The sequence below is a fragment of the Gracilinanus agilis genome, chromosome 3, assembly GCF_016433145.1.
Source record: "Gracilinanus agilis isolate LMUSP501 chromosome 3, AgileGrace, whole genome shotgun sequence".
NCBI classification, from domain to species: Eukaryota; Metazoa; Chordata; class Mammalia; order Didelphimorphia; family Didelphidae; genus Gracilinanus; species Gracilinanus agilis.
Window position 1 is genome coordinate 74,397,869 of NC_058132.1, and position 10,521 is coordinate 74,408,389.

Below are 10,521 nucleotides of genomic sequence, written 5' to 3' on the forward strand. Positions count from 1 at the left end.
TTGAAAAAGGAGATCAAGGGAAGAATGTCGGACGGCAGTGACGGAGGGGGTGAAGGACTCCTTATTACATTTAACACATGGCTTCGTCTCCTACAGCTATTTCTTCTCGTGGATGATTAGAATCCAGTGCTCAATTGTGTGGATCATCCCAGTTTAGGGAGGGAAGTGTTAGGAGGTATTTAACTCTCTCTAAAATGCTTAAATATCTCATTACCCCACGGCATCCTTGAAATCCCAGGAGGTAGATGCAGGACAATATTTTTTCCCTTGTGATAGACGAGGATAGAGACAGCGAAAGAGCTGAGGCTTAGACCTGGGGTCTCCTACGTCCCTGTTGGACCTACCCAGGCAAGGGCCACACATCACACCTGCTTCTGGCTTTAGAAACTCGGGGACCTGAAACCTAGTATAGAGGTTCTTTGTTGCCAAGCAGTAATAATAAGGAAAAGAAAATGATTTTTTTTAAACCTTTACCTTCCATCTTAGAAAAAATACTCCAAGGCAGAAGAGTGGTAAGGACTAGGCAACGGGGGTTAAGTGACTTGCCCAGGGTCACACAGCTGGGAAGTGTCTGATGCCAGATTTGAACCCAGAACCTCCCATCTCTAGGTCTGGCTCTCTATCCACTGAGCCACCCAGCTGTCCCCAAGAAAATGATTTTTTTTTAAAAAAAGGCACAGCCTTGGCACTCAGTCTGAGTGGGGGAGAAGTGACAGCACCCAGGTATTTGGATAACGAGGGCTGTACCAGAGCATCTGGTGTGTGCTCACTAATAGATGTCTGGGTTTTGGTTGTCTTTATTAGGTCAGCAGCAGCAGAAATGCCAACCAGATGGGAATAGAAAAGTGGAATTCAAGGGTATGTGTACCAGACAGGTAAAAATTTGAATTAAAAAAAGAGTCTAGCCTGCCCTAGAACTGAACCAAGGTTAATTTGACTAAAGCAATAAACTCTTGGCCTACTGACACGGACACCCAAAATCCCACCCATTCTTCAAAGTCCAGCTCAAATCTTGCCACTTCCAGGGAACGTCCCCTGAGGCATCACCGAGCATGGCACTCCTGTGCTTTGTGTTCTCGGGCACCCCACATTCTGAGGCAGACCCTGGGCCAGACCTCCAGTTTCACAGTTTAACCTCCCTCGGTTGCATTTTATCTCCAAGGTTCTTTCCAACTCTCAACATTTCATTGCTTTATGATCCTTTCACAGCAGGGACTGGATCTTAGGTGCTCCCAACCTCCCACCCCATCCCCGTGAGCATCTGCCCCAGAACTTGGCCTGGAGCCTAGCCAGAAATGCTTGTCTTAATTTCCTCTCGTACTTTGGACCCCTCATTACACTTAACACACAGGGCTTTGTCTCATAGTTTGTGGTCATCCCTTTCTTCTTCCTTACAATCTCCCAAGCTTTGTGCTAATCATCCCTTTGCACACTGTGCTTGGAATCGGGAAGACTGTCTTCACGAATTCAAAACTGGCCTCAATGCCAAGGCCCAGAGATGTGATAATTTGCTAAAGTCAGTGGCAGAGACTCCTCGCTCCGGCCTTGCTTGGCCTCAGCCACATGATCCGACAAGCCATGGTGGAGCATGTGCTGATGAGGTCACCTCTGGTGGCTTCTGTGGTTGCACCCTGAACCCCCTCATCTCACCAGCCTATTCTAATGGACTCGAAGAGGGCCGCTGTAAATTATGGGAAAGTGGGACCCAGAGGAGACCTCGGAGAGATCCAAAACAGGACTGTTTATTCTTGTCGTCTACCTCAGAAGGCTTGTTTGAGGGAAAAGCCCTTTTTTAAACACTAAAGGACAACAGAACGTGAGTCCATTTTCGAATCTGGCCTCCTTAGCTTATAGACGAAGAAGCGAGTGGGCACGACTTGTCTGAGATCACGCAAGCTGGAATCCAAACCCCGATTCCATATGTCCAAATTCAGTGTTCTTCACAGTGCCGCTCACTGCCTTCCATCTAGCCCTACTGTTGGGCTGGGGGCTGCAGGCCCTCTAGGGAGCTGAGAAAACGGGAGAATTATTCACAGTGCTTTCCTCACAACCCACCATATAAAATGTGGTAGTATAATCATCGTCCCATTTAAAGACCAGGAAACAGAGAAGATAAGCCATTTGTCCAGGGTCTTAAAGCTGCTGCAGGGGCCTGCCTGGAGCTTGGGGCCCTGCTTTCCTCATTGCAAATCCAGGAATTTTTTTTTTCATGGTGAACCAAGCTGCCTTTTTTTTTTAAACCCTTACCTTCCATCTTAGGATCAGTACTTCGTATTGGTCCCAAGGCAGAAGAGTGGTAAAGCAAGGGGGCGTGGAGTGACTTTCCCACGATCACACAATTAGGAAGTGTCTGAGGTCACATTTGAATCCAGGATCTTCCATCTCTAGGTTTGGCTCTCAATCCACAGAGCCGCCTAGCCGGCCCCTCTTAGCCATGTCTTGGACTCTTGGAAAGCTTCATGTAAGCTTCTGGTCGTGGTATAAGAGCTCCCTTTGCTCAACCTGTCTAAATCCTGCTCCCTTTAACCCCACCTTGTGTAGGAAGGAAGCCTCACTCGTCCCTTCTCTTGCCCTTGTTACCATCTCTATCATTAGGGCCAATTATGGAATCTATCCTAGAACATGTTCCAGTTGTTTGCTATGTGTAAAGTTTCTCTAACCAGCGTGTATCCCACCCCCACTCCCCCAAGGGCAAGGACTGAATTTGTTCTCCACAGTGAGGAAGCAGGGTTAGAGGAAGCACCTTCTTGCAGGCAGGAAAGCTGGCCTTAAAGAAAGAACTGGGCTGGTTGGTTCCCAAATTCAGCCACTCCCCCCTAGTGCTCCCTCCACTCTTTAAAATGACTACGCAAGCAGGAGAACAATTTATATAATAACAAGGTCATGAAGGCAAACAGCTTTGAAAGGAACTTAGGACCTCTGATCAATACAACAACCAACCACAATTCCAGAAAGACTCAGGTTGAAACATGCCTTCCACCTCCGGGCAGAGATGTGATGCACCCAGAGTACATGTTGAAACATTTTTTTGACATGGCCAGTTCCAGAATTTGTTTTCCTTGCCGATACATGTTTGTAACGGGTTTTGTTTTTCTTGGCTTTCTCGTTTGGGGAGTGGGGTTGATGGGAGGCAGAGAATGCAGATCTGAAAAATAATGTAACATTTAATTCCAAAAATTGACTGTGCGTTATCATTCCCTTCCCTTTTTCTGTGGCCATGGTGGCTTTGGGTGTGGGGGGCAGAATCCTTACACTTTGCTAGGACCTGTGTCTCGTTTCATTCCCTCCGGGCTCCAGTAGTCATCTGATCTTTCATCTCTTTCTCCAGATCTGTCCACAAGTGTGCCCAAGTGTCTCTGGTCCTACAGAAAGTTTCGCTGGGTTTTTTTCCCCTCCCTTCTAGCCCCTCCAACTATTGCCCCATTTGTCTTTCCTTTAAAAAAAATTGTATTAATGCCTTGCTTTTACATTATTTTCATTATATTCCTCCCTGCCTTCCACATCCAGACAGCATTCCTCCTCCTTTTTCATGGCTAAACTCCTTAAGAAAAAGTTGTCTATATGCAAAGTCTCTGTTTTCCACTCCTAAACCCTTACTGACACCACCCTAAGTTATGGTAACTTCATCTAAAACCTTTTGGGGTTTACCCTTTTGGATGTCTCTGCAGGATTTACAGTTCTTTACCACTCTCTTCCTTCTGGATACTCTCTTCTCCTTTGGCTTTCTTTCTCCTCCATCATATTCTTCTAGTTCTCCTCCAGTGTCTTTAATTGTCCCTATTTCATCTACCCCTGTCTGTCCAGTTTCTCTCTGTCTCTGTATGTGTGTCTGTCTCTCTGTCTGTGTCTCTCTCCCCCTCCCTTCCTCTCCCCTCTGTCACTCTTTTTCTCACCCCTCTATCTCTCTATCTTCCCTCCTCTCCCCACCTCTTCTCTTTCTGGCTTTCTCCTCTTTCTCTCCCTCTCTGGCTCTTCTGTCTTCTGTTTCCCCAAATCTCAGTTTCCAGCTCTGAATTCCCTTTTAGTTCTAGGTTTGCATAGATGATCTGCCTGAACATTATTACCCCTTGCATCAAACCCGTCAGCTACGAAAATGAACTTAAGATCTTTTCCCATGAATCTGCTTCTCCTTCTGACTGACTTCACACTTTCTTAGTGGCCCCAACACTCCCTGAACCTAGGAGTTTTCTTTGACTTCTCCTTTTCCCTCACCTCCAAGCTGTCCACTACATTTCTATAACATCTCTTATATCCCTCTCCAACTCTTCATCATCACTACTATCGCTACCAGATTCCCCTTTACCAGCCTGTCCTAACTGCTATAAGAGCTCCCTAATGGGGTCCACCTACGTTTACCTTCCCCCCTCCCAGTCTATCCTTTATGCTGTAATTAACTTAACCTTCATTATATATAGATGAGAGTATGCATATGTATTTATGTACACACACACCCCCAAGCCCTTTACAAATATTATCTCTTTTGGTTCTCTCACATCACTTCCAAGAGGCAAGTAGCTATTTTGATCCTTATTTTCCCTTTTGGGGAAACCGAATCAGATAGAGGTTAAGCAACTGGCCCAGGATCACATAACTGGTGAGTATCTGAGGCTGTATTTGACTCCTGGCCCAGCACTCTGTCCACTGTGCCACCAAGCTGCCTCTAGCTGCATAGGGCCAAACATGTCACTCTTCATCTAACATTTTCAGTGATTTCTTGTTGCCATTAAAGTTAGTCTGTGGGATCACAGATTCACATTTGAAAGGGACTTTAGAGATTATATCTGTTCCAGCCCTTCTGTTTTGCAGATAAAGAAACTGAGGCCCAGACTTTCTGACGAGCACTCCAAAAGTTGTTTGGCCCTTCTGCAATCTGACCTCACATCTCTCTAGCCTTGTTGCATGCTCCTCTTTCCTGTGTATTCTACTCCAGCCAGACTGGACTATTCCATCCCATGAATTTATCCCGTGCTTTCCTGCCTTCATACTTTTGTGCACATACCACTCCCTGTGCCTGGAATGTTCTCCTCCCTCTCTGCCTGTTGACTGAACTTCTTACCATATTTTATAACCAACTCAAATGCCGCCTTCTCCAGTAAACTCTTCCTGAAACTCACCTCAGGCACAGGTGATCTTCCTCCCCAAACCCCCTGGATCTCACATGGCTCTCAGAATTAGTGTTTGGGTTTCATTCCTACTACTTACTCTTAAGATCCCTTTGGATCTTACCTGAACTTTGTCTCCCCCAGCATCTAACACAGTAGATATTCAGTACATCTTTGCTGAGTGAGTAAATGCGTGAGTGGATTCTACAATTATCAGTTCCACGTAAGAGTTTATCTTGGAATCTCTAAGAGTAATCTTAGGCATTTAAAATCAACTTTAAGAATCAATCAGGGCAGCTGGGTGGCTCTGGGAACTGAGAGCTAGACCTAGAGACAGGAGGTCTAGGTTCAAATGTGGCCTCAGACTCTGGGCAGGTCACTTAACCCCACTTAACCCTGACCACTCTTCTGCCTTGGGACCAATACATAGTATTGATTCAAAGATGGAAGGTAAGATTTTTTTTTGTAAAGCCATCTTAGAGTCCTAGAATCTGACATGCAATATTTAAAACTTAAAGTTTTGCCAAGAAATCCAATTCTCAATTCTTGGGTTGCAGATTTCCAGGGAGACTATCTAATGTAGGGACATGAAAAGAGAAGAGGGTTGGATTTGTGTCCAGACGCCCTGGATTTGAATTCAGGCTCTACTAGTTAACATTTTCCAGGACCCTAGTGAGTCAGCCAGGCATTTCTTGAGCACTTAACCCTGTGCCAGATTCAAGGCTAAACCCTGGGGGTTCCAAAGAAAGGCAAAAATATGGTCAAGTCCTTTTAACATCTGTGCCTCTGTTTTCTCATGGTAAGGCGAAAGAGTTGACCTTGACATCCTCCAGGCTCCCTTCTAACACTATAAACCTATGATCTTTGAACCTAATTAATATTTTTAAGTAAAATTCTAATGAAATACCTTGGAATTTTAATCCTGGAACTGGACTTAGGGGAGATTTGGGTTCATATCCTGCCTCCAGCATTTACTTGTTATGTTAGAAGGAGGACGGAACAATTTCTAGTTAAGTTTCTAAGCCTCAGTTTTTCTCCTCCATAAAATAAGAAAAATGTCCGCCTCTCACAAGGTTACTATTTTGAGCATCAAATGAGATTATGTATATGTGGAAAGTGCCATGTTTATTATGATTAAGAGTTAGATTGGTTCTCAGGAAGTTTCCATGCATCTTATCCTGCTCCTCTTCCCTTCCTTTCCAACCTCTCACCTCCACCAGATACATCTGAGTGCTAGAACTCACAGATGGGGGCTCCAGAGGCAGCTAGTATACGAAGGGAAGGAAGGGCACTTTCTCTCCCAAGGTAGTGAGATTTTCAGACCTGGGGGGTGCAGTAAGGTAGCTCTGCATAGTAGGGCAGAATGTAAGAATAGACCTCCAAAATTCTGAGGTATTGATTCAGGGCTTTAAATCTCCAAATCCAGTATCAGTTCCTCAGAATGTTGGAGATTGAGCTGCTCGTGGAGTGAAGGGTAGCAAAAGGCTGAGATGCCAAGGTAGTCAGGGTAATAATCTTAGCTCCCCCCACAGACTATCCCTTTAGCAAGTGTCTCACCCGTCTGGGAGTCTTGTTTTCCCTAATATATGAAACGGAGTGGACAGTACAACACAAACTCCCATTTCTACATCACACCTTGCACATTTCTCAGTGTGGGTCACCCTCACGCTCTGCCTTCTGCATTTGGCATCGATGTAGAGGACAGAATGGAGAAAGGAGGGATTAGAAGTGAGAAGACCCCAGCACAAGGCTATTACAGCAGTCCAAGGGGAGAGTTAGAGGGTTTCAGCTGATAGGACATGAACTAGAGTGGTGACCATCAAAGGAAGAAAAGGAGGTAGATGCAAGAGATACTGTGGTGGTAGAATTTTTAAAGTAAAAACAAAAAACCAGCAATAGCAACTTGACAAGTGATTGGTTCAAGTGAAGAGCTGAGGGTGACATAGGGCAGGAATCGGAGTCACTAAAAGGTAGCGAGTGCCCTCAGTAGAAATGAGAGTTAGTTTGAGGGGAAAGATGAGTTTCATTTTCAATATGTGGCGTTTGAGATGCTGAGGGGACATCACTTGGAAATGTCCAATTGGCCATTGATGATGCAAGGCCAGAACCCAAGAGAGCAACTAATTAGGGCTAGATAGAAAGATCTGGGAGTCATCTGCATCAAAAGAATAATTAAGCCCATGAGAGCTGATGACAGCACCTAGAAGAAGGGGGAGCAGGACAGGAATCCGGGGTATGCTTACAGGAGAAAGTGAGCCAGAGTGGGCCAGACGGCTAGGAAATCCAAGAGAGAGCAGTGTGCCATGCACCCAAAGAGGAAGAGTATCTAAGAGGAAGGGGCAAAGTCAAAATGTTGCAGAGAGGTCTGCTCCATCTTTTTTTTTTAATTCATCTTCCATCTTGGAACTGATACACTAAGTATTGGTTCCAAGGCAGAAAGATAATTAGGGCTAAGCAATTGTGGTGAAGTGATTTGACTACAGTCACCCAACTAGGAAGTATCTGAGGCCAAATTTGAACCCAACACCTCCCATCTCTAGGCCTGACTCTCAATCCACTGAGCCACCTAACTGCCCCTGTACTCCCCCCCCCCATCCTTAAAACACAACCTTCAGGGCAGCTGACAGTGGATAAAGCACCAAAATTAGAGTCAGGAGGACCTTGGTGCAAATCTAGTTTCTGACACTTCTTAGCAGATGGCCCTGGGCTAATCACTTAACCCCAGTTGCCTGGCTCTTTCCCCTCTGTCTTAGAATTGATACTAAGACAGAAGGTGTGTTGTTGTTTTTTAAAAGCAGGGGGTTGAGATGGGGGTACGTCTGGGTGGCTCAGTAGATTGAAAGCCAGGCCCAGAGACAGGAGGTCCTGGGTTCAAATCTGGACTCTCACATTTCCTAGCTGTGTGACCCTAGGCAAGTCACTTAACTCCCATTGCTTAGCCCTTACCACTCTCCTACCTTGGAACCAATACACAGTATTGATTCTAAGACAGAAGGTAAGGGTTTAAAAAAAAAGATAAAAGGGTGCTTCAGAGAAAGGAGTCCATCGGCTTCCCCAGACTACCCAACAGGTCCAGGACCCCAGAGAAGGTTAAGCATCCCCTGGTCTGCTCTCTTCCCTGCTCATCTCAGCTTCCATGGGTGAATGCCCGTCTGTTGCCTTGCTCTCTGCACAGCTCTTCCTGGATGCCATACAAGCCTCTCATCATCAATCTACCAAACATCAACTGCTGGGCTGGAACCAGGAAGGCCTAGATTCAAATTCTGTTTCTGCCCCAAACTAGTCATTTAATAATGATGGACAAATCACTTAAGGTCCCTAAATCGTGCTTTTGGTGTTGTTTAGTCATGCCTGACTCTTCATGACCTCATGTAGCATTTTCTTGGCAGAGATACTGGAATGGTTTGCCATTTCCTTCTCCAGCCCGTTTTTTTTTTTTACTGGTGAGGAAACTGAGGCAAACAGGGTTAAATGACTTTCCCAGAGTCACATAACTGCCAGATTTGGAATCCGAAGATGAATCTTCCTGACTGTAAGCCCAGCACTGTGTACATTATGCCTCCACCTAGCTGCCCTCATTTGTTATATTTGTTATATAGGGTCATTGTGTCTACCTCACAGAGACAGGTAGGATGAATTTATTAGAGTGCTGAGCCTAGAGCCAGGAAGACCTGAGTTCAAATGCTATCTCAGACACCTAGTGGTTGTGTGGATGAGTCACTTAACTCCCATCTACTCAGTTTCTTCACCTTTAAAGCAGGAATCATAATAGCACCTACATGCCAGAGTGGGGTAATATTTGTAAAGTGCTTAGGACAGTGTCTGACCCATAGAAGGCTCTTAATCAATGCTTGTTCTCTTCTTTCACAAAGATAAAATTGAAAGCACAATACCTTATGGTAGGGATTCTTTTTTTTTCTCTCATAGACCCTTCTAGCAGTTAGTGAAGCCTATGGACCCATTCTCAGAATAATGTATGTTGCTTGTTGTTGTTTAGTTGTTCAGTCATTCCCAGTTCTTCATGACCCCATTTGGGATTTTCTTAGCAAAGATACTAGGGTGGTTTGCCATTTCCTTCTCCAGCTTATTTTTACAGATGAGAAAACTGAGGCAGACAGAGCTAAGTGACTTGCCCAGGGCCACACAGCTAATAATAAGTACAAATTTGAATTCAGATTTTCCTGACTCCAGGCCAAGTGCTCTATTCACTGCACCACCTAGCTACCCTGTTTGTTGCCCACATTCATAATTGAAAATGTGTAAAAATAAAAACATAATCAAGTTTTTTTCCTCTTCTAAGTTCATAGATCCCCCTGAAATCTTTCCCATGTTGAGAACTCTACCTTATAGGGTAAGTTTTGTAAGGCTCAAAGGCAAGAATGTAGATAAACCTTTTTGAAACTTGATAGTACTGTATAAATTTATTATTTTTCTGTGGTCCAGCCTCCCCATATTGCTTGAACCTAGATTCTCTGACTTCAAGACCACTGCTCTTGCTCTTGAAGCCATTGCTGTCCTTTTAGTCACACAGATTTGTACACAGCCTCAATTATTCTAGACTTTTCCCTCTCCCTCACTACTCCCTTTTATCCAGTCACTTACCAAGTTTTGTCAGTTCACATCCTCTCTCATCTTCATCCCTCTCCATTCATGCAGCTTCCATCCAAATTCAGATCTTCCTCTCGTCTTACCTGCCGCATTGTAATCTCCCCTCACATGTCTTCCCCCATGTGTGGCTCGCCAACCTGTCTTTCACACAGCTGCCAAAACAGTTTTCCTAAGTATTGGTCAAGACCCTCCCCTGCTCAGTAACTTTTTTCTTTTTATTTGTTTTTTTAGTTACACAGATAAACAATTTTTGACAATTTTTTTCTGACATTTTAGGATTCAGTTTTTCTCCCTTCTCTTCCTCCATGGTAAATAGTTCAGTATAGGTTATATCCGTGCTTTCATGTAATATATATTTCCATTTTGCTTGTTATGATAGAAGACACATATCACACAAAAAAACTCACTAAGGAAATATAACGGAAGATGGTAGGCTTTGATCTGCAATCAAACTCTTTGATTCCTTCTTTGGCTGTGGAGAGCATTTTCATCATGGGTCCTTTGTGCTCTGACAATAATTTAGTCCGTCACAGTGGATCATTGTATAATATTTCTACATACATTGTTCTCCTGTTCCGCTCACTTCACTTTGCATCAGTTCATAGAATTCTTCCCAGGTTTTTCTGAGCTCATCCTGTTCACCATTCCTTATGGTGCAACAGTATTCCATTACAACCATCTGCCACAACATATTAATCCTTCACCCAAGTGATGGACCACCCCTCAGTTTCCAATTCTTTGCCTGCTCAGTAACTGATGACTCTCCCTATTGCCTCCAAGATAAAAGGGAAACCTCTTGTGGCCTGGCACT